At 30.5% G+C, this 25095-nt stretch overlaps 1 protein-coding gene across 2 annotated transcripts in view; it reads right to left on the reverse strand.

The window, feature by feature from the left end:
* Nucleotides 1-20856, reverse strand: part of LOC101899127 (uncharacterized) — a 324327-nt gene extending 303471 nt beyond the window's left edge. The window contains exon 1 of one of the 2 annotated variants that reach the window (XM_059123686.1): nucleotides 20454-20856. The gene's annotated coding sequence lies outside the window, so the exon portion shown is untranslated. Of the gene's footprint in view, nucleotides 1-18684; nucleotides 18863-20453 lie in introns of those variants that run through there. The other variant, XM_059123685.1, reaches the window with a different exon arrangement.
* Nucleotides 20857-25095: the final 4239 nt, after the last annotated feature.

The following is a 25095-nucleotide window of genomic DNA, read 5'->3' on the forward strand; positions in this document are numbered from 1 at the left end:
TAATGAAGACTACAGCCTATGACAGAAAATTATCTGTGCACGTCCACGTCTTCCTATAGCCCCCATATAATAGCACCTCCCGATATTCGGTATTTTGATGATTTTAGCCACATTATTCTGTTTCAAACTGTTTCAAATTTGGCACTTGAAGTTCGTAATGAGTACTACATCCTAAGACAGAAAATTGTCTATGCAGGTCCACATCTTCGTATAGCCCCCATATAAGGGTACCTCCCGATATTCGGTACTTTGATGATTTTAGCGACATTGTTCACCAGAATTGTTTCAAATTTTGTATTTGAAGTTTGTAATGGCTACTAAAACCTGTGACAGAAAATATTCTGTGTAGGTCCACGTCTTCGTATATCCTCCATATAACGATACCCCCGAATATTCGGTATTTTGATGACTTTCGCGACATTATTCACCGGAATTGTTTAAATTTTGGTATTTGAAGTTCGCAATATATACTACAGTCCGATACAGAAAATTGTGTGTGCAGGTCTACGTCTTCGTATAGCCCCCACGTAACGATATAACAGTACCTCCCGATATTCGGTATTTTGATGATTTTAGATACATTTTCGCCGATTTTATTTCAAGTTTCGCCTTTGAATATTGTAGTGGCTTATGACAAAAGTTGCCTATTGCGTCCTCGTCGTTGTTTAGACCCTAATATAACAGCTACATTCGGTATTTTTAAGATTTCAACAGAATTTATAATGGATTTTTAGGCGACTTAAAGGAAGCTCAATAGAATACTGAAGAGGTCACTTTATAGATGACCTGTAGAGATTTTTCTTGTAGCAATGAGCCTATCTCGTCCTCATTAGTTTTTAAATCTGCTAAGAGCTACTAGAATTCATATCATTTATAAGGCCCCTAAAAGCATGCTATTGTTATTTTATTTTTAATTCTTTCTCACTTTTGTCTTTGCCATGGGATTTAGTATTGGAATTTTTTTTAGGCAAATAAAAAAAACATGGCTCTATAGAGGCCAAAAGAGGTGTATTTTTAGGCAACTTAAAGGAGGCTTTATAGAAGGCTGAAATAGATGACCTTTAGGGAGTCTTTTTTTTTTTTTTTTTTTTTTTTTTTGAATAACCAAATCTCTTCTTCTTTTCGCATTAAATTCATTTGCCACAGCTGTTATTTTGTGCCACCGCCTAAAAGCATGCCAGTGTTTTATTACCACCACAAAAGCGAAAACCAATTTATTGACGCTTAAATTTTAGAATTTTCATTTCATTTCATGATTTGATTTGATTCGATTTTTACTATCAATTTTACTGGCAATTTAATTGGTTCGAGGTTAAGGCTGGCAGAGAGCGCAAAAAAAACATTAACTATTGGAGCGTGTTGTCTTTTTTATGCCGCCATGGTTGTTAACCGACTTGGAAATAATTTCCAACGGGGGAGAAGGAGGCCGGAATTCTTGTTGACATTGATTGCCAATAAATGTAATGAGCGAAAATGTGGCCCATCGGAAAAAATGGCAGACATATAGGGATATATATGGAGTTGAAAGGGGTATGAAATTAGACCTCGACATTTTGTAATAAAAAAAAAATATTTTTAAAAATATTAAATTTTAAAAATATAAATATGAAAAAAAAATATTAATAAAATGAAAAAATAGTTTAAAAATCTTGAGATTTTCCCCTTCCATATTTGCCCTTTGAGCGAAGGATTTCGAAATAATAAATAAATCCTTATTAATTAAGGTAGTAGTTCTTCAAAACATTTTTGAAATAATCCTATCTGAAGGCCTTGCTATTAATTCATAGAAAAAATTTCGCCTAACGCCTTGCAAAATCTGATAAAAAATCGTTAATAAAATATATTTTTGCCGAAAATCTATTTGAAAACTTTTAAAAAATATTAAAACCCTAAAAAAAAAATTTTAAAGGTTTTACTTGAAGAGTCCATATCTTAAAAAATAAAAATAAAAATAAAAATTAAATATGTATTTTTTAAAAAAGAAAATAAATAAGTAGAAAATGCAGCTAAGTTCAACCGGGTGGAACTTTTATATCCCCTTCACCATTTGGAAGGAAATTGAAAAATTTCCCGAGAAATCCGTCGAAAAATACCGCTCAAATGAAATGTTGGTCATACGAAGAATTAGATCTATATAAGCAATTTTTTGTTATAGGCTGCAGTACCGATTCCGAACCTCAAGTACGAAATTTGAAACAATTCCGGTGAATAATGTCGCTTATATCAGCAAAATACCGAATAAAGGGAGGTACCGTTATATGGCGACTATACGAAGACGTGGGCCTGCATAGACAATTTTCTGTCATGGGCTGTAGTATCCATTACGAACTTCAACTACCAAATTTGAAACAATTCCGGTGTATAATGTCGCTAAAATCATCAAAATACCGAAAATCGGGAGGTACCGTTCTATGGCGGCTATTCGAAGACGTGGGCCTGCGCGGACATTTTTCGGTAACAAGCTGTAGTACCCATTACGAATTTCAAATACGAAATTTGATATAGTTTTGGTGTATAATGTTGCCGAATATGGGAAGCTATCGTTATAAGGCGACTATATGAAAACGTGGACCTGCTTACGCGATTTTTTGTCATGGCCTGTAATACTTATTAGGAACTTTAAATACAAAATTTGAAACAATTCCGGTGAATAATGTCGCTTAAAGCATCAAAATACAGAATATAGAGAGGTACGGTTATATTTCCTTTACAGAAACGTGGACCTGCATTGGCAATTTTGGGTGACAGGCTGTAGTATCCATTAGAAAGATCGTATACCAAATTTGAAATAATTCGGGTGAATAATGTCACCAAAATTATCAAAATACCGAATAACGGGAAGTTTCCTTGTATGGGGTTGTATGGAAAACGTGGACCTACAGAGCCCATTTTCAATACCAAAAGTCCTGCAGACCTAACACATATCTGAGTACTTAATTTCGTTCGAAAACTGGAGTGATTTTCACCGCCGGACATACAGACGGAGGGACTAACATCGCTAAATTGCCAATTATATGCGGATCAAGAATATATATACTTTGTTGGGTCTAAAAGGTATATTTCGAGGTTCTTAATACTTAATATACCCTCCATACTATAGTGGGTAGTATAAAAAAAAAAAATATTTTTTTTTTTTTTTTTTTTTGAAATCTCCTCTTATTGTCATTCAATTTGATAACCATTTGCGAATGTTATTGTTATATGCGAAGATGGAAAGTACTTATAATGTATTTATTTTCAGAGAATTCAAAAATTTCGACCCGCTCAATCATACATATGTCTATGTATTTGTAAAAAGTCCATATAAAGGCAGACAGCCAATGCATTGCCAAACAGCAAATGTTAATGTTCTGAGGCTTTAATTCATTGCCACTGTTGCTTGTAATTCTGAACATGTCTCTGGTGTCTGGGGGGATGGGGTTTCACACCCTTCCAAGGAGGTGGTATTCTCAATATATGATTCCAGTTGCCATAACCTTTTTTAATGTTTAAAATACTCGGTTTTTTTCGATAGTATATGTCGTTTAGTTCTCGGAGAAGAAGCCGTTTTCTTTTTAACGACTTCTTTGTATTTTTTTGATGCTACTGTCGAGACTATGTCGAGGTCTTGTTAGCTATTTTTCGTTCCATCCCTTCTTCTTCCATTTCATTTTGGTTTATTTTTCTTTAATGTTACTACCAATGTTTTGTTGCTGTTGTTGTTCTTCTTCTTCCATTGCTTTCATGACATTTGCCAAAAGCTATCAGCAGCTACATTTTTGTATTTCCCGCATTCGGGTTTTTTTCTTTCCCCCTTCAATTTTATATTGCCATGTTTGCCTTCATTGACTTTTAGCGTTGTGTCTATGTATGCTTGTGTGTGTGTTTTGGCATTTTTTTATGTTGTCTGTCAACACCCTATCCATGCTACTCGGGGACACAGAAATTGTAAGATTGGCTGGGTCTTGTTGTTGAAGCAATGAAATTTAACGAAAATTGTAGCATACTTTTAGGATACATAAAAAAGTGGGGTATAGTTTTAGGAGACCACGAAATAATAAAAGAATTTAAAGATCTTCTATGGGATCTCTGAAAGACCTGCCTGGAATTACTGAAATTGAAATTTTGGCTGGGTCTTTTTTTGGAAGCAATGAAATTTAACGAAAATTTTAGCATACTTTTAGGATACGTAAAAAAGTGGGTTACACTTCCAGGAGACACGAAATAAAAAAAGAATTTTAAGATCTTCTATGGGATCTCTGAAAGAACTGTCAGGGGACACTGTAATTGAAAGATTGGCTAGGTCTTGTTGTGGAAGCAATGAAATTTAACGAAAATTGTAGGGTAGTTTTAGGATACACAAAAAACTGGGGTATACTTTTAGGAGACCACGAAATAATAAAAGAATTGTAAGATCTTCTATGGGATCTCTGAAAGACCTGCCAGGGAACACTGAAATTGAAAGAATGTGCGGGTCTTGTTTTCGAAGAAATGAAATTTACCAAAAATTTTGGTATATTTTTAGGATACATAAAATGTGGGGTATACTTTTAGGAGACCACGAAATAATAAAAATTTTATAAGGTCATCTCTTGGATATCTGAAAGATCTGTTAGGGAAAGAGTACCTGGGCCTTATTGTGGAAGAAGTGAAATGCACCGAAAATTGTAGCATACTTTTAGGATACATAAAAAGGAATACTCTTAGGAGATAACGAAATACTAAAAGGTTTTTAGAGTCTTCAGCTGGAAATAATATACCTCAGTGATCTCAGAAAGATCTACTTGGGAACCCGGAAATTGAAAAATTGGTTGGGTTTTGTTTTTTTTCAAGGATTTAACGAAACGTGGATTTTAAAAAAATATATTTTTTAAGGATTTAACCAACGGTGAAGTTTTAAAAAATATTTTTTCAAGGATTTAACGGAACGTGGATTTTTAAAAAATATTTTTTAAGTATTTAACAAACGGTGGATTTTTAAAAAATACTTTTACAAGAATCCAAAGATACGTGGATTTCTTTTTTAAATTTTTTTTTTTTGAGGAACTAAAGAAACGTGGATTTAAAAAAATATATTTTTTCAAGAAACCCAAGAAATGTGGATTTAAAAAAAATTTTTTTTCAAGAAACCTAAGAAATGTGGATTTTTTAAAAAATATTTTTTTAAGGATTTAACCAATGGTGGATTTTTAAAAAATATTTTTTAAGTATTTAACAAACGGTGGATTTTTAAAAAATACTTTTTCAAGAATCCAAAGATACGTGGATTTCTTTTTTAAATATTTTTTTAAGGAACTAAAGAAACGTGGCTTTTTAAAAAATATATCTTTTCAAGAAACCTAAGAAACGTGGATTTTTAAAAAAATATTTTTTCAAGAAACCTAAGAAATGTGGATTTTTTAAAAAATATTTTTTAAGGATTTAACCAACGGTGGATTTTTAAAAAATATTTTTTCAAGAATCCAAAGATACTTGGATTTTTTTAAATATTTCTTTCAAGGATTTAAAGAAACGTAAATTTTTAAAAAATATTTTTTTAAGGAACTAAAGAAACGTGGCTTTTTTAAAAAATATATTTTTTCAAGAAACCTAAGAAATGTGGATATAAAAAAAAATTCAAAAAACCTAAGAAATGTGGATTTTTTTAATAAAATATTTTTTTCAAGGACCAAATCAAACGTGGATTTTTTTAAGGATATTTTTTTAAGACCATAAATGGAGTGGATTTTTTAAAAAATATTTTTTCAAAGAAAAAAAGAAACGTTAATTTTTTAAAGAATATTTTTTCAAGGATCCAAAAAAAACGGGGATATTTAAAAAATAATTTTTCAATTTTTTTTTTCTGATTTCATGGCGATTGAAAAAAATGTAAATAGTCATAAAAATTGCCAGAAATTGTTGCCAAATTTTATGTTAGAAAAAATGTGGTATACATTTAGGAGACCCTGAAAGAATGTTCACCAATTCCCTTTACATGTTTGGGTCTTAAGGAAATCTTTTCGATTTCATGGAGATTAAAAAAAAATGTAAATAGTCACAAAAATTGCCAGAAATTGTTGCATATTTTTGGGTTAGAAAAAATGTGGTATACTTTAAGAAGACCTTGAAAGAATGTTCACAACTTCTCTTCTCGTTTTTTAGGGTCCTTAAGGAAATCTTTCTGATTTCATGGCGATAGAAGCAAAACTAAACCTCTACAAATAATTAAAAAAATAATCTAAAAAGTCATGGAATTTACAGTAAATTGTTGCATATTTTTGGGATAGAAAAAATGTGGTATACCTTTAGGATATTCTAAAAAAAAATTAAACAATTCCCTTCCCATTTTTGGGTCTTTAAAGATATCTTTCTAATTTCATGGCGATTGAAAAAACTTTATTTCTTAGGAGAAATGTGGTATACTTTTAGGAGACTCTGAATGAATTTTCCCCAATCCTCTTCTCGCGTTTGGAGCCTTTAAGGAAATCTTTTTGATTTCATGGCGTTTGAAAAAAAGAATCTAAAAATTCATGGAAATTACAGGAAATTGTTGCATATTTTTTGGATAGAAAAAAATGTGATATACTTTTAGGGTATTCTAAAAAAGGTCAACAATTCCCTCCCCTTTTTTTGGGTTTTTAAACAAAATTTTCTAATTTCATGGCGATAGAAAAAACTAAATTTCTTAGGAAAAATGTGGCATACTTTTAGGAGACCCTGAAAAATTTTCACCAATTCTCGTCTGGTTTGTGGAGTTTTTAGGAAACCTTTCTGATTTCATGGCGATTGAAAAAAGCACTTACCAAGTCATAGAAATTAAGAAAATTGTTGCATATTTTTGGGACATAAAAAAATGTGCATACTTTTAGGATATTCTAAAAAATGTCAACAATTCCTTTCCCATTTTTGGGTCTTTAAACAAATCCTTCGAATTTCATGGCGATAGAAAAAACTGAATTTCTTAGGAAAAATGTAGTATACTCTTAGGAGACCCTGAAAGAATTTTCACCGACTCTCGTCTGGTTTTTGGAGTCTTTAAGGAAATCTTTCTGATTTCATGGGGATTGAGAAATATTTAATCTCTAGAAAAAAATCTGACATACTTTTAGGAGACGATGAAAGTATTTTCACCAATTCTCTTTTAGTTTTTGGATCTTCTAAGATATATTTCTGATTTCATGGCCATTGACAAAGAACTACATCTTTGAAAAAATATGTGGTATACTTTTAGGAGTTCCTAAAAATTTCCACCAATTCTTTTCTCATTTTTTTGGAGTCTTTAAGGAAATCTTTCTGAATTTCATGGCGACTGAAAAAAATTCTTGTTATTTCTCTGAAAGCTTGTGTGTGTGTGTGTCTTGTTATTTGTTCATTTATTGGTCTTCTGCATTACGCCAAGGAAAATTGTTGTTCGTGACCAAGATTTCATGTGTGTGTAAATATCTCTCTTTCTCTTACTTTGTCGCATGTTTGAGCTTGGCCAGCCACCATTTAGTTAGGCCAAAAGCAAATCTTCTTTATGGCCCAACATGTGCCATAGTCATCATCATCGGCATCAGGATCTTCCTTACTGCCTCTTCCTCCTCCAGTTTCTTTACTCTCTCTCATACCTTCTTCTATACGCCGGCTCGTTTTTGACTTGACATGATTGGGTTGTAAATAAAAACACAAAGATTTGGCTGTTGATTGAGCTTATTTATGGTACTGAGGGCCTTTGGATAAGGAGGGGGAGGAGGAGTGAAGAATGCCAGGAAAAATCTAAGTTGTGTCTTCCACACAAATGTTTGCCGTTAAAATGCGCCTTTATATATGTGTAAGTTTATATGGCCAAGGCATTAAAAGCGGATTTTCCCATAAAATCCGAAACAAGGAACAACACCACCACCACCAAGATTTCCTTTGTATGTTGTTGTTGTTGCTGTTATGCTCTTTGGTTAAAAGATATTTAATATATAATTTAAGACTTTTAATATAAGGATGGTGCGTGTATATATGTGGCCTTGTGTAAGACAGAACATCTAAAGTAAGCAAATTTATGAGTTTCGCCTAAAATTAGGCAATAATGTTTGGTTTGTAATTTTTTCCCTTCGTTAACTTCCCTTCTTATTTTTGGGTTGTCTGGTCGTCATGGAAAAAGCCCGCCATACTCATAATCATCATTTGTTTGGTAAAATTTCGTGGTGATATTATCCCTAAAAGTATGCTATGAAAAAATTAAATGCTGTGCCTTTGAAACCCCTCCAGAAAGATAGGCAATGATTTAAATTAAATAAATGGTGGAGGAATATGGATATTTTTAGGATTTTATCAGACTTTGATTTTCCCTAAATTTTATTTGTCCTACCCCTCCCCCCAGAAAAGTACACAATGATTTAAAATAAATAAATGCTGGAGAAAAAAGGTTATTTTTAGGATTTTATCAGACTTTGATTTTCCCTAAATTTGATTCGTCCTACCTCCCCCACCCTCCTTGAGACTGCCTTAGATAAAATCCCATTCCTTTTTGCCAACAGACATAAGTCAAACACAACAATTCTTTAATATTTAATCAGCTTCTTCCTTGGCAGCCAACTAACACTGACAGCCATAATAAAATGCCCTGCACTTAGGGAGTGTAAATAACTTCGTAATGATTTCCCCGAACAAGTCAAGGAATTCCAACATTCATCCTTGCCTTTCATTGATTTAAAAATTAATAGTCTCCTGAAAGTATGCTATGTTATGCGATTTAAATGTCAGCTCTATAGAAATTAACAATAACGCGACCACATATATACGTAGATATCTATGTTTTTGCCCCGCCGGTACAGAGAGAAATCAAAGGAAATCAAATTTCACACACAGACACACTCATGCGCTCCCGCACATGGCCCGAAGGCAATTTTCTTGCTTGCTTGGCATAAGAAATGCGACAGAATTCAATTACTGCTACCACGATATTTGGCTTGTTTTGTTTTTGAGTGGGATAGAGAGAGAGAGAAAGAGAGCGCGCGGACGAGAGGGGCAATAAATTTATTTGGCCACAAATGAATGGTGGCGGTAGTAGTTTATTAAGAATTGGCATTTGATTGTGGCCCATGTGCGGCAGACAGGCAAACACAAAGACAGAGAGACAAACAGGTTGGCAGTCAAACAGTTAGGCAGATAGTTGAATTGGAGGTAATGTATCAAAGCAGGTATTAACAGTTTAGTTTTGGTTTGGTTTCATTTCCTGTTTACATGACAGCCTGAGGATAGGCAACATTTTCAAGTTTTGAAATTGAAATTCCAATGGGGATTTAAGAAGTCTTTCTGGAGGAAAAAAAGTAATTAAATTACATTCCAAGGGGGAGAAATCAATAAGATGACAAAAATATACTCCTCAAGAAATAAACAAAATGTTTCAAAAAAGTGGTGCCTACATTTAGGCTCACTTTTTTATGGAAATAAAAGGCTACTCATTTTAGTTAAAATAATATATTTTAAAGTTGCCTTTCATAATGTTGATGCCAACATTTATGCCATAAAATTAAATTTTTCCTAAAAGTATGCTAGATTTTTTAATTTTTTGTTCTAGAAGGACTTTTCACTACATTAAAAAAATCATGTTGCATTCCACAATGTTGAAGCCTACATTTACGCCACAAATTTAAATTTTCCAAAAAATATGCAACATTTTTTTTTGTTTTTTTTTTTTCTCATTTTTGTCATTTTCCGTAAAAATATGCTAAATTTTTTAAACTTTTTATTTTTTGTTTTAATTAAAACTTCTCATTATGTTAAAAATAAACTATATTTTTGTGTAGCCTTGTATAACGTTGTGGTCTATTATATTTATAATATAAAATTATTTTTTCCTAAAAATATGCTACATTTTTTAGTTTTTTTTTGTAATTTTTCAATTTTTTTAGTAAACACTAACTTAACAATTATAGCTACATTCATGTCATCAAATTTAATCTTCCCTAAAAATATGATACATTTTTATATTCTCCACCATAGTATAGAGGGTATATTAAGTTGTCATTCCGTTTGTAATACCTCGAAATATACATCTTAGACCCCAAAAAGTTTATATATTCTTGATCAGCATAAAATGCTTTGTCGATTTAGCGATGTCCGTCCGTCTATCCGTCTGCCCGTCTGTGGAAATCACTCTAGCAACCGAACGAAATGAAGAAGGTTGATAAAATTTAACTCAAATGCATATTATGGCTGCAGGACTTTTAGTATTGAAAATGGTCCATGCAGGTCCAGGTTTTTGTATAGCTCCCATATAATGGTACCACCCTATTTTCGGTATTTTGGTGATTAAAACGATGCTATTCACCAGAAATGTTTCAAATTTAATATTTTAAGTTCGTAATGTATACTACAGCACGAGACAAAAAATTGTCTGTGCAGGTCCACGTCTTTGCACAGCCCCCATATAACCGTACCTTTCATTATTCGGTATTTTGATGATTTTAGCTACATTATTCAACGGAATTGTTTCAAATTTTGTATTTGAGTTTCGTAATGGATTCTACTGCCTATGGCAGAAAATTGTCTTCGCAGGTCCACGTCTTCATATAGCCCCCATATGACGGTACCTCCCTATACTCAATATTTTGATGATTTAAGCTACATTATTCAACGGAATTATTTCAAATTTGGTATTTTAAGTTCGTAATGGATGCTACAGCCTATGACAGAAAATTGTCTATGCAGGCCCACGTCTTTGTATATTCCCCACATTACGATGCCTCCCGATATTTGGTACTTTGGTGATTTTATCGACATTATTCACCGATTTTTCGCATTGTAATGGCTTATGACAAAATTTGTCTATGCAGGTCCACATCGTCGTTTAGACCCTAAAATAACGACTTCATTCAATAATTTGCAAATTTTTAATAAAATTTTGAACGGATTTTATTTTTTTGAAAATTGGCAAATTTGTTCCAAATTGTGGAGGGTAATCAAAGTTCGGCCTGGTCGAACTTACAGCTTTTTCCATTTTTTTAATTGTTATTATTATTGCTAAGCAGGAGGGTGAAACGAATCTTCGGACATTAAAACAGATCATTATTGTTTTAGGTATTTCCTTCATTAACTCCAAATTGGCCGTTTATGTATTGAAGAGAAATGACTCAAAGGTTTGAAATAAATTGAATTTGGGTGACAAAAATATGTTTTTAAGTTAAAATTCAAAGGTTTCAAAAAGTGGTGCCTACATTTAGGCTCAAGTGAAATCTATACATACTCCGCGTATTTTAAAAAGATATAATTTTTAAGTAGCTTTCAATACAACACAAAATTTAAGGTTCCCCAAAAATATGCCACATTTTTTAATTATTCATTGCCACGAAAACGGCCTCCAAAAAAATTAATCGGTCTGTTTATGTGTTGATTCTTATCAATCACCCGGTTGTTGTTGGTGTTAAAATATTTCCGTACTGATAAAAAAAAAATTGAAATACGTCTTTTGTTGAATTTTGACAAGAGTATTTTCTAAACACCAAAATTCTTGAATAAATATGTTAGCAAAGTACACCATAGACAGAATTAACTACCATCTAAAATTTAAATTTTGGAAAAAAATTCACGTTTATTTATGAACCCTTAAAATATTTTTTTTAAAATCCACGATTATTTATGAACCTCTAAAAAATATTTTAAAAAAATCTTCGTTTATTTATAAGCGTCAAAAAAATATTTAAAAAAATCCACGATTATTTATGAACCTCTAAGAAATATTTAAAAAAAATCGTCGTTTATTTATGAACGTCAACAAAATATTTAAAAAAAATCCATGTTAATTATGAAAAATATTTTTAAAAGATTCCACGTTTATTTAATATAAAAAAAATCCTAGTTTATTTAGGGACCCCTAAAATACGTTTTAAAAAAATCCACGTTTATTTATGGACCCTTAAATATTTTAAAAAAAATCCAGGTTCGATGAAGAGTCCTTAAAATAAATTTATATTATTATTTACAATATATATTTTTAAAAATCCACATTTATTTATGGACTTTTAAAAAGTAATTTTTAAAAAATCCAAATTAATTTATGGACCCTTAAAAAAATTATAAAAACCGTTTATTTAGGGACCATTAAAATACGTTTTAAAAAATCTGTATTTATTTATGGACCATTAAAAATATTTATTAAAAAATAAAAAATATTTTTTAATTGAATTCACGTTTATTTATGGACCATTAAAAATATTTATTAAAAAATATTTTTTAAATTAATCCACGTTTATTTATGGACCATTAAAAATATTTTCTAAAAAAATCCATGTTTATTTATGGACGATTAAAAATATTTTCTAAAAAAATCCATGTATATTTATGGACCAATCAAAATATTTTTTAAAAAATCCACGTTTATTTATGGACCATTAAAAATATTTTCTAAAAAAATCCATGTTTATTTATGGACCATTAAAAATATTTTCTAAAAAAATCCATGTATATTTATGGACCAATCAAAATATTTTTTAAAAAATCCACGTTTATTTATGGACCATTAAAAATATTTTTTTTAAAAAATCCACGTTTATTTATGGACCATTAAAAATATTTTTTAAAAAAATCCACGTTTATTTATGGACCATTAAAAATATTTTTTAAAAAAATCGAAATTTATTTATGGACCATTAAAAATATTTTCTAAAAAAAATCCGCGTTATCCATTAAAAATATTTTGTAAAAAATCCACGTTTATTTATGGACCATTAAAAATATTTTTTTAAAAAATCCACGTTTATTTATGGACCATTAAAAATATTCTGTAAAAAATCCACGTTTATTTATGGACCATTAAAAATATTTTCTAAAAAAATCCACGTTTATTTATGGACCATTAAAAATATTTTCTAAAAAAATCCATGTATATTTATGGACCATTAAAAATATTTTTTAAAAAAATCCACGTTTATTTATGAACCAATCAAAATATTTTTTAAAAAATCCACGTTTATTTATGGACCATTAAAAATATTTTTTTTTAAAAATCCACGTTTATTTATGGACCATTAAAAATATTTTTTAAAAAAATCCACGTTTATTTATCGACCATTAAAAATATTTTCTAAAAAAAATCCACGTTTATTCATGGACCCTTAAAAATATTGAGGCTTATATTTTAAGTGAAATCTATACATACCCGGTCTATTTAAATTTGATATGAATTAAATAATTCAATTCAAATTTATTGAGTCTTTTTTTTAACACGAAAATTTACAGTTTTGAAGTGAAGAAAGAAATACTTAAAACTATAATGAGGAAAATGTGTTTTAAGCTATAAATCAAAGGTTCAACAAAGTGGTGCCTACATTTAGGCTGATATTTTAAACCTAATCAATCGACATATTTAAAAAATATGTTTTTTTTTTAATTTCAGTTATCATTGATAATGATAACATAAATTATGCCACAAAATTTAAAGTCCCCCCTAAAAATATGCTACAATTTTTCATTACCACAAAAACGCCCTCCCAAAAAACAAAAAATCAATATACCGCCAGACTGTAAGAAAATATGCAGCACACATAAAACAAACTTTATAATTGGTCCAACACATACTTGTGCCATGTTCTTCTTGTTGTTATTTTTGTTGCTGTTATTATTGTTGTTGCTGTTGTTTATTTTTGTTCTATTCAACTTTGGAAACTCATTTTGTGGAAACAAGAGAGAGCGAATAATAATGTAATTTAATTTTTGTTTTATTTACTTCGTGTTTTCATTTTATTTTTTGGTTCGTGGAAAGGTCCCTCTTTGTCTGGATGGCAGGAGAAGTAGTAGAAAAAAAAAAAATAACAACGACAAAATTACAACAAAAGTTTTAATACAAAATGGGATATACATAGAATTTAGAAAATATAAATAAAGATTCCGTTTATTAGGTTTAAGGTGTTTACATGGCGATTCGGGAGATGTTTCACCTGTGTGACTATGAGAGAAGCTATAAAAAATGTGCTTTTGTATTTTATGACTGAAAGTAATTTTTTTTTTCTCCAGGAAGGTAAGTTATATTTTTTAAACTAAGAGGTGATTATGTATTTTGAGAATGGATGCGACTTTTAAAAATGCATTCTTCCGCAAATAAAAATATTAATTTTGAGGAGAATCGTGAGGGGCAAAATGACTTTTCTCATTAATCGTCAGTTTATCCATCACTGCGTATACATAATGACATAAATTATACGCCCTGGTGGCTCAAGTCTTTTATCTGATGTATCAACCCAAATATTTTAAAAAATTTGATCTGTCCAAAAATTACCGTTATCATTTTAAAATAATGACACATTTTTCAATTTGCTTATATCCTTTTCCAGGATAAATATTTACAGGATTCATATAAGAAACCTGTATTAGTAATAGGTTAAGGATTCCAAATCGATTAAATTTAGGAAGTCAACAGGCCAAAAAATTTGGAATGTAAGAGGAGAGAAGGGTGTGACTGTGATATGTAGAAACAAGGAAAAATTTTCGCACTAGTCTACATCAGTTTTAAACCCATTCCATTCAATGGAGGAAAATATTTTCATTAGAGCGTATACATTATGTCAACACTCATACGCTACCCTGTACATCCACATTAATAATAATAAAAATAATAAAACATCCTTTTGTAAGTACTTTCAGAAAACTTTTTAGCGTATGAATATAGTCAAGGCTCAAAATAAGTATAGAAAACATTTTGATATATATATTTTTTCTTTTCACCTCGACGGATTCTTTCCATCAACATTATGTCTTTTCAAGATATCTAACGCTCAGCATTTTTCCTTGGCTTTTGTAATTCACGTTTCTTGATTTTTTTATATCTCTGTTTTTTTTTTTTTTTTTTTCTATCTTTAAGTTTTCTTTATTCTCTAAGACACTATTGCAGATCTTCATTCCGGCCTTTTTGTTGCCTTGCCTATTTCGCCTGCCAAGAAAAAGGGTTGGTGCTTTTCGCCCTCCCTCCCGTCTTTGTTATTTATCTTTGATATTAACACTATTTAAAATTGTTTAAGTGTAAAATGTTGTTCTTTTTGTTGGAGAGAGATAGATAAAGAGGGAGAGGGAGAGAAGAGCAACACCTTAAGTACTTTTCGGTATATAAAGAAATGGAGGAAAAAAAATTGTTTGTATTTAACTGTAGTTTTAATAGTGTTTTTCTTTATTTTCCTACACCTGAAAGGGGTAGGAGAGACCTTCTTTATTGTCTGCCTTGGAAAGGTAGTTGTTTTGTTTAACTTTTCTTTAACGCAAATATTGTTCATCTTGTCTGCATTAATCTTCTTCAGAAGTTCCTTTAAGTACTTGGAATGTGTTGGTGTTTGCTTTCCTTGAGTTCCTTGCTGCTGCTGCTGCTCATTTAGATGCCTTTGCTCTCTATGTTCTTACATTTATTTGTTTTAGATGTAACCGAATAAGAGGAGTCAAAGGGATGTGGAAGTTATTTTTCCTAAACGGAAGAATAAAATAAGGCGTATACATTACATTAGTGTGTATACGCATAGATGACCAAGTGAAATATTTATTTTAGTTTTTAAATAAAAATTATTTCTTAAAATTACAAAATTATATCTCAATTGGTATTTTACTTGAATTTAGAAATATTTTGGTACAAGACAAATTTTCTGTGGGAGGTTAATGGTTTAAGGCCCTTAAAAACTTATACCTACCACATATAACGGTATCTCCCGATATTCGTTATTTTAATGATTTCAGCGACATTATTCACTGGAACTGTTTCAAATTTCATATTTGAAGTTCGTAATGGGTGCTATAGCATATGACAAACAATATAGTGAGGAATTCCACGTCTTTGTATTGTTCCCATGTAACTGCTTTCAATTAAGTGGTAGTTTTCGGATTTTTTTTTTTTTGATAATTTTCAAATTTTTGTTCCACATGGCGGAGGGTATTAAAAGTTCGGCCCGGCCGAATTTAACTGTTTTTAAATTGTTTTTTTGTTTTAATATTTGGGATTTTTTTTTTAAATATTTGTGAACATTTTCCTGAAATTCGTCAATTTTTAAGAATCATATTGAATGTCCGTTAGAGTTCCATAGGCCAACATTTTTTTTATAATATATAACTTGATGTAAAAAACCAAACTCCAGGATTTCCGTAAAGTTTAGGCGCCATTATACAACCTCTGTGATTTTCCTTATTTTTCTTAAAAATATATATATATATATGGGATGGGAAAAATATCCTAAAATCCTCGTTCGTCAAGGCTTCTAGGGTTACAAGGCCAAAAATGACAATTCTTTCATTCCTTCCCTTCAAAAAAAAAAAAAAAAAAAAAAAAAAAACAGGTTATGTGATATCAGTCAAGTTTTGACGCCATTTCCAACCTAAGGGAATTTTAAAAAATGATGAGAGAATGAGAATGAATGAGATTTTCCCGCAATTTAAAAAAAAATGTGAAAAATTTCCTGAAAATCCTCGATTTCCAAGAATTATATATAATGTCCCTCAGAGCTCTATGGGCCACCAGGCCAAAAATGTTAAGTTTTTATTTCTTTCCTTTCGAAAAATCTAGCTCCGGAATTTCAGTCAAGTTGGGCGCCATTTTCTAACCTCAGCAAATTTACTAATATTTTTCTTAAAAAATATAAGGGATTTTTCTACAATTTAAAAAAAAAATCTGAAAAATGTCCTGAAGATCCTCGAAATCCTCGTCCGTCAGAGTTATATGGGCTATCAGGCCAAAAAATGACTAATTTTTAATTCCTTTCCTTCGAAACACCAAACTTCTTGATTTAAGTTCAATTTGGGTGACATTTTCCAACTTTGCCTTATTTTTTTTTTTTTAAATAAATGGGATTTTTCTGCTATTTAAAAAGAAATCTTGTGAAAAATTTCCTGAAAATCCTCGATTTCCAAGAATTATATTTGATGTCTGTCGGAGCTCAGTGGGCTACCAGGCCAAAAATGTTAAGATTTTAATCCCTTTCCTTCGAAAAACCGAAATTAATGATTTCAGTCAAGTTTGGGCGCCATTTTCCAACTTAGCTAATTTCTTTAAAAAATCTATATATTTTTGTAATATTTGTGAAATTTTTTCTGAATATCTTCAATTTTTAAGAATTATATTGAATGTCCGTTAGATTTCCATGGGCCACCAGGCAAACAATTTTAAAATTTTAATTCCTTCCCTTCGAAAAACCAAGGTTCATGATTTCAGTCAAGCTTTTACAACCTCTGCGAATTCTCTTTAATATGCCTTTAAAAAATATATGGGATTTTTTTGAAATTTATTAAAACATTTTATAAAAATCTTCCTAAAACTCCTCGATTTCCATGTCTGTCAGAGCTCAATGGGCAACCAGGCCAAAACTGTTAAGATTTTAATTCCTCCCCTTCGATAAACCTCAGCAATTTTACTATAAAAGGTTAGAAACCTCAGCAAATTTACTAATATTTGTCTTAAAAAATATAAGGGATTTTTCTGCAATTTAAAAAAAAAAATCTGAAAAATATCCTAAAAATCCTTGAAAATCCTGTCCATCAGAGCTATATGGGCTACCAGTCCAAAATGACAAATTTTTAATTCAAGTTTCGGTGCCATTTTCCAAACTCAACGAATAGCGTTATTATATTTTTTTTTTCTTTAAAAAATATATAAGACTTTCCTGCAATTAAAAAAAGAATGTGAAAGATTTTCTAAAAATCCTCGATTTTCAAGAATTATATTTAACGTCCGTCAGACCAGGAAAAAATGTTAAGATTTTAATTCCTTTCCTTAGAAAAACAAAACTCCAGGATTTTAGTAAAGTTTGGGCGCCATTTTCCAACCTTAGCGAATTTTCTTATTTTTTTTTTTAATATATGGCATTTTTTTGTGGAAAATTTCCTGAATATCCTCGCCCGTAATAGCTCATGGACTATCAGGCCAAAAAAAGACAAATTTTTAATTACTTCCCTTCGAGAAACTAAACTCCTGGATTTCAGCCCAGTTTGGGCGTCATTTTCCAACCTCAGCAAATTTTTTTTCTTTAAAAAATATATGAGATTTTCCCGCAATTTAAAAAAAAAATAGAAAATTCTCCCGAAATTCCTTGTTTCCAAGAATTATATTTAATGACAATCAGAGCACCATGGGCCACTAGGCCAAAAATGTTAAGATTTCAATGCTTTTCCTTTGAAAATCCAAACTCCCGGATTTAAATAAAGTTTGGGCGCCATTTTCCAACCTCAGCGATTTTTTTTCCTTAAAAATTGGAATTTTTCTGCTAACAAAAAAAAATTGAAAAATTTCCTGAAAATCCTTCTCCGTTAGAGCTCTATGAGCCAACAGGCCAAAAATGACAAATTTTTAATTCCTTTTGTTCGAAAAATCAAGCTGCTGAATTTCAGCCGATTAAAATTAAAAAAAAAATGTAAAAGATTTTCTAAAAATCTTCGATTTTCAAGAATTATATTTAACGTCCGTCAGACCAGGAAAAAATGTTATGATTTTAATTCCTTTCATTTGAAAAATAAAACTCCAGGATTTTAGTAAAGTTTGGGTGCCATTTCCTGAATATCCTCGCCCGAAATAGCTTCATGGACTACTAGGCCAAAGAAAGATATATTTTTACTCACTTCCCTTCGAGAAACTAGGCTCCAGGATTTTTGCCGAGATTGGGCGCCATTTTCCAACCTCAGTGAATTTCCATACTTTTTTTATTTTATTTTTTTCTTTTTTAAAATATATATGGGATTTTTCTGCTATTTTTTTTATTTTGTATTTTCAAAATATTTTTAAAAACTCACCTCCAGCTGAAAGATAGTTTCTCTTTGGGCCGCTGACAGATGCTGGCGATAGTCGAAGGATAGCAGTTTTAGATGCAGATGATATAAAGATGAAATTGTAGAACAGCAAAATTAGATTTATTTTCATTTGTTTATTTGAGAATTTGTTACTTTTTTGTTTTCACTTTGACAATTATATATTTTTTCCTTTTGTTGATAGAAAAAATTTGAATTTGTTTTGAAAACACTTGAATTTTAATTTTTTAAAAAATATATGAGATTTTCCCGTAATTTAAAAAAAAAATGTGAAAAATTTCCTGAAAATCCTCGATTTCCAAGAATTATATTTAATGTCCGTCAGAGCTCTATGGGCCACCAGGCCAAAAATGTTAAGATTTTAATGCCTTCCCGTGGAAAAACCTCAGCAAATTTACTAAAAAAAAACCTTCGAACCTCAGCAAATTTACTAATATTTGTCTTAAAAAATATAAGGGATTTTTCTGCAATTTAAAAAAAAATCTGAAGAATGTCCTAAAAATCCTCGTCCATCAGAGCTACATATATGGGCTACCAGTCCAAATTGACAAATTTTTTAATTTAAATTTCGGTGCCATTTTTCAACTTCAGCGAATAGCGTTATTTTATTTTTCTTTAAAATATATATAAGACTTTCCTGTAATTAAAAAAAAATGTGAAAGATTTTCTAAAAATCCTTGATTTTCAAGAATTATATTTAACGCCCGTCAGACGAGGAAAAAATGTTAAGATTTTAATTCCTTCCCTTCGAAAAACAAAAAAAAGTCCAGGATTTTAGTAAAGTTTGGGCGCCATTTTCTAACCATAGCAAATTTCGTTATTTTTTTTTTTTAATATATGACATTTTTTTGTGAAAAATATCCTGAACATCTTCGCCCGTTATAGTTCCATGGACTACCAGGCCAAAAAAAGACAACTTTTTAATTACTTCACTTCGAAAAACTAAGCTCCTGGATTTCAGCCCAGTTTGGGCGCCATTTTCCAACCTCAGCAAAATTTTTTTTTTTTTTTTAAATATATGAGATTTTCCCGCAATTTAAAAAAAAAAATAGAAAATTTTCCTGAAATTCCTTGTTTCCAAGAATTATATTTAAAGACAATCAGAGCACCATGGGCCACTAGGCCAAAAATGTTAAGATTTCAATGCTTTTCCTTTGAAAATCCAAACTCCAGGGTTCAAATGAAGTTTGGACGCCAATTTCCAACCTCAGCGATTTTTTTTCCTTAAAAATTGGAATTTTTCTGCTAATAAAAAAAAATTGAAAAATTTCTTGAAAATCCTTCTCCGTTAGAGCTCTATGAGCCACAGGCCAAAAATGACAAATTTTTAATTCCTTTTCTTCGAAAAACCAAGCTAGTGAATTTCAGCCGATTAAAATTAAAAAAAAATGTGAAAGATTTTCTAAAAATCCTCGATTTTCAAGACTTATATTTAACGTCCGTCAGACCAGGAAAAAATGTTATGATTTTAATTCCTTTCATTCGAAAAAACAAAACTCCAGGATTTTAGTAAAGTTTGGGCGCCATTTCCTGAATATCCTCGCCCGTAATAGCTTCATGGACTACCAGGCCAAGAAAAGACAAATTTTTAATTACTTCCCTTCGAGAAACTAAGCTCCTGGATTTCAGTCGAGTTTGGTCGCAATTTTTCAACCTCAGCGATATTCCTTAATTTTTTTTCAATTTTTAAAAAATATACGAAATTTTTTCTAATTTTTTTATTTGGTATTTTTAAAAAATCCTTAAAAACTCACCTCCAGCTGAAAGATAGTTTCTCTTTGGGCCGCTGTCAGATGCTGGCGATAGTCGAAGGATAGCAGTTTTAGATGCAGATGATATAAAGATGAAATTGTAGTACAGCAAAATTAGATTTATTTTCATTTGTTTATTTGAGAATTTGTTACTTTTCTGGTTTTCACTTTGACAATTACGTTTTTTTTCTTTTGTTGATAGAAGAATTTGAATGTGTTGCTTTGTTTTGAAAACACTTGAATTTTTTTGTTGATATTTTTCTATGGCTTCCTGGGTTTGTTGATTTGCAATTATGTTTTCTCTTTTTTTATATAAATGTGGTTATTTGGTTGTGTATTTGAAAATGGATTTTTATTTCAATATTTATTTAACACTGGAAAATTTGATTTCCAATTTGTTTTTCCTTTTTTTGTGAACAATGGAAAGCGAACTTGGCCACCTCAAGTGTTTGGATGGATGTAAAGGGAGTTATGCCTTGTGGGGGTTGATTTGTTGTTGTTGTTGTTGTTGGAAGTATTGAAAAAAAAAATCATGAATAACAACAATTTGCTGTTAATACAATTACTCGTTGCTATTACTAACGTTGTTGTTGTTGTGGTTTTGTTAAATACCTTGTGGTAGCTGCTGTAGCATCACCACCACCACCAGCTGCTGCTGCTACAATAATGTCGTTGATGGCTACTACAACACTTGTAGAGCAATTCAAATTTTCCAATTTATTTTCCAATTTTCCGAATTTCATTTGTTTGCAAATGTTTTTTCTTTATTTTCCGCTTTTGCTATTGTTGTTGTTATTGTAGTACTTGTGTGGAAAAACGTTTTTGTATTTTTAATAAAATTTTATTTTGCAACAAATTGTATTTTACGTTTTTCCCCTGCGTCAATATTGTTTGATTTTAAATGTTAAAATTGCTATTTATTTTATGGACAGAAAAATCAGAGAGAGAGAGAGAGATATAGAGAGAGGGGATTTTGAGAGCGGGGAGAGAGAGGCGTTGTATTGAGATATTGCCCCCCTTTTTAGTGACAATGATTTGGAAAATCTTTTCAATTTATTTTAAAAACGTCCGGCCAGCCAGAGTATATGTTTGTGTGTGTGTGGCTGAGGGAAATAACACAGACACTGATTACACAAATGTTTACCAACACAACTCCACTTGGCTAGTCTGCAACAAAAACAAATACCAATGCGACATGTGTATGCACACGCACTTACTCTCCGCTACTTCATTTGAGTGCTGATGCTGCTGCTGCTGTTGTTTTTATTTGTATTTACCAATTTGCAATGGGCTATTGTATGAGTGTGTGTGTGTGTGTGTGCATGGGTGTGTTTGCACTCTATGTCGGCTATTATGACATGAGCACCCAAACAAACAAGCAACCGGCAAATAAAAACTCTCTCTCAAACACACAGAGACGCACGCAGAGTGGACAAATAGTGCCTTTTGTGTGTTTGTTGGGAAATTTCAATACAAAACGGTAATATGTTCCAGAGCTTTGTTTACGTTGTTGTTGTAGCTATTCTTGTTGTTGTCCCTGTTGTTGTTGTTCTGTGTCCTGTCCTGTTTGTTTATTTATTTATTTTATACGTAATTGATAACTTTTGTAACGGATTTTTAATTTGAATTTCCGCTTTAATTGTTCGCCGTGTGTGTACTGGCTTTTTCACTTCTCACAAAAAAAACCATCAACAACAACATCGACTTTTACATTAATTTTCCCATTGGCTTTATTGTTGTTGTTGCTGCTGCTATTGTTACCATTTGTTTGTTTGTTTTTTTCTCTCTTCGCTTATTTATCCACTTTTAGTTGATTTATTTGTCTTTTAATGATTTCTGTTGTTGCTGTTGTTTTTATTGTTGTAACGTTGTCGTACAACTAGTGTCTATTTGCATTGAAATTATTTAAATTAATTTCATTGATTTGCTTTTTAATGAACTCGCCATGAAACCGGAACTAAAAATAGAAACATGGTTTTTTTCTTCATTTAATTTAATTTTTTTCAATTGAATTTAATTTAAGTCGGAATATTTAAAAAGTTATATAAATTTATTAAAATATATATTTAAATTCCACCAGAAAGCCTTTAATTTGAAAATTGAAAGGTGAAATTTATAACTTGAGGACTGAAGAAATATCTTCAAATCGACAAAGCCATAAAAGAATCCTCATGCCATAAAAAGTTTATTAAAAATCGTAGTTTGAGGTATTTTGAATTTTAATTTTTAAACTAGATTTTATGGGATCTACGAACCATTTTAAAATTTATTTCAAAATTTTAACTCTATAAGCCTCCTAATATGCCATTAATTTCCACAACTTAATAGCGATAGAGACCTCTTAAGATTTCTCAAAAAAAAAAAAAAATCTACAATTTTGTGCCATAAGACCATGTGGAATTCCTTAGAATATCGAAAATTTTTAGACTTTACAGGTCCTTAAATCTCCTATTTTTAGAGGCCATAAAAATTCCCTAAAAAATCCATAATTTGATGCCATTTAAAATTCCTTTCGAAACCCTGATGTTTTGGGTTCTAAAAACTTCAAGGAATTTTTTGAAATTTCTTTGCTCTAGAGGCCTCCTAAAAATCCATCGGAATCTACAAAATGATACCTCTTTAAACTATTTTAAAATTTACGATTAGATGGCATTAGAGACTTCTTGAAATTTCTTTAAAAATTTACTATTTTTGGACGGTACACTTTATTTGTTTTTTATTTATTTTTGGTCTCACCGTGCTCTGGAAACCTCTCCAGGAAACCTTAGAAATCCAAGATTTTTTAATAATTCTGAATTCACTGAGTGTTCTTTGTTTAATCCACGTTTAATTTTTTCTTCAACTAGTCATTAAAATTCCGGGAATTTGGAAGCTTAGATGTTTTTCAAAATTCATGTAGTCCTCCTAGAAGTCTCCCAATATTTTTAAAACTTTCACAATTTGGTGACATTATTGACCTCTTGAAAATCCTTAAAATATCAAATTTGTGGACTAAACAGGCCTTCTTAATTTTCTTTCTAAATTTCTTTATTATGGTTTTACAGCTCCTGGGAAATTCTTAAATACTTCCAGAAAATTAAAATTCTATTAGAAATCGAAGATTTTTATAATCTTCTGAATTCTTTAATTAAAAAAAAGATCAAAGTTTTTTTTAAAGGTTTCTCACCCAGTTCAGAAATAGAACTGAACCTATGTAAGATCAAAATGTTTGTAATGAACGGGCCTCTAAGACTTTTTTCTATATGTCGTTTCAATTTCCAGAAATCGGATTTTCGGATTTGCCTATTCTTAAAATTCCTTAAGAAATGATAAAATTCCTTAAGAAATGATAAAATTCGGAAACATTGATGACCCCTTTACTCCTTAGAATATGTTAAAGTTTCGGTAATTGGCAGACCTCATTTCCTGAAAACCCCGCTACCACAGCCCTATAGAAGGCATATAAAAATCAAATCTCTCTCAAAATTCCAATTATTTATAAACTTAATGTCTGAAGGATGAGTGAATCATTAAAACAATGTTGAAAATCATTGTTTTTGTTACAAACTATTTGTCCTAGAAGTCCTTGAAAATTATTCGACAAAAAAATCTACGATTATTGCCAAGCAAGTCCTTAAAAACTCCACAAATTGTGGTATTAATATTATGTAGAAAATTTTCATTTAAAAATTAATTATTTGTCTGGAGGTCATTAAACAAATTTTCTTGGGAAAATTAATATTTTAAGTTTCGAAAATTCACCAATATTGGTCTGATGGAGAATAAAAAAATATCCATTTAAAAACCATGATAAAAAACCTCGAAACCCCCTATAAACAATCTTGAAAGTTAAGTTTCAAAATCTACGATTTGTGGTATGTTATTAAAAAAAAAGATATAATAATAATAATAATTAATATAATAAATATAATGTTTAATAAAAAAATCTGAAGTTGTCTGAAAAAATAATCTTAAAACAAAACACATTTGTTAATGTCATTAAAATAATATTCTAAGGATCCTTAAAAAATTCTACAAAAAAAAAAAAAAAAACACTTTTGGTGGCCTAAAAATCATTTAAATGTTATCATTAAATTATTAAGATTGTGATTGATGGAGTTTGAAAAAAATTTTAAGAAATATTCTTTAAAAAATTCAAGTTTGTAGGTCAGAAGTGATGTTAGCAACCTGAAAATTTTATACAAAAAATCCTACTTTGTTGGACTTAGGGTCCATAAAGAAATTCTTCAGGAAATCTATATTTTGTGGCCTAGGTCTGCTCGAATTATTATTTTGTTTGAAAAAATAATATTTAAGAAATTCTCCAATTATGACTAAGGTTCAATTAGGTAATGAACGTTTGGTGGTCCTTAGTAAAATTGAGAAATTCTTTAAAAAAAACCCAATGCAGGTGGTATGAGAGATTGTGTACTCAAAAAAAGTGTGTGGGGTCTGAAGGTTCTAGAAAACATTTTTTCAAATAATTACATTTGTTTGTATTAGTTTCCTCAAAGGAATGTTAAAAGCCTGTTTTTTACGACAATTGCGATACACCATTCCAGTTGCTTTTGTTGGAATTTTTTATGTGAAAAACTTGTTTGGGTTGTTGCTTTTCGTTTGTATTCACATTCGTATCGACATAAAGAAGTCCCTTAAACATATTTCA

This window comes from Musca domestica, unplaced genomic scaffold (assembly GCF_030504385.1).
Source record: "Musca domestica strain aabys unplaced genomic scaffold, Musca_domestica.polishedcontigs.V.1.1 25, whole genome shotgun sequence".
NCBI lineage: Eukaryota > Metazoa > Arthropoda > Insecta > Diptera > Muscidae > Musca > Musca domestica.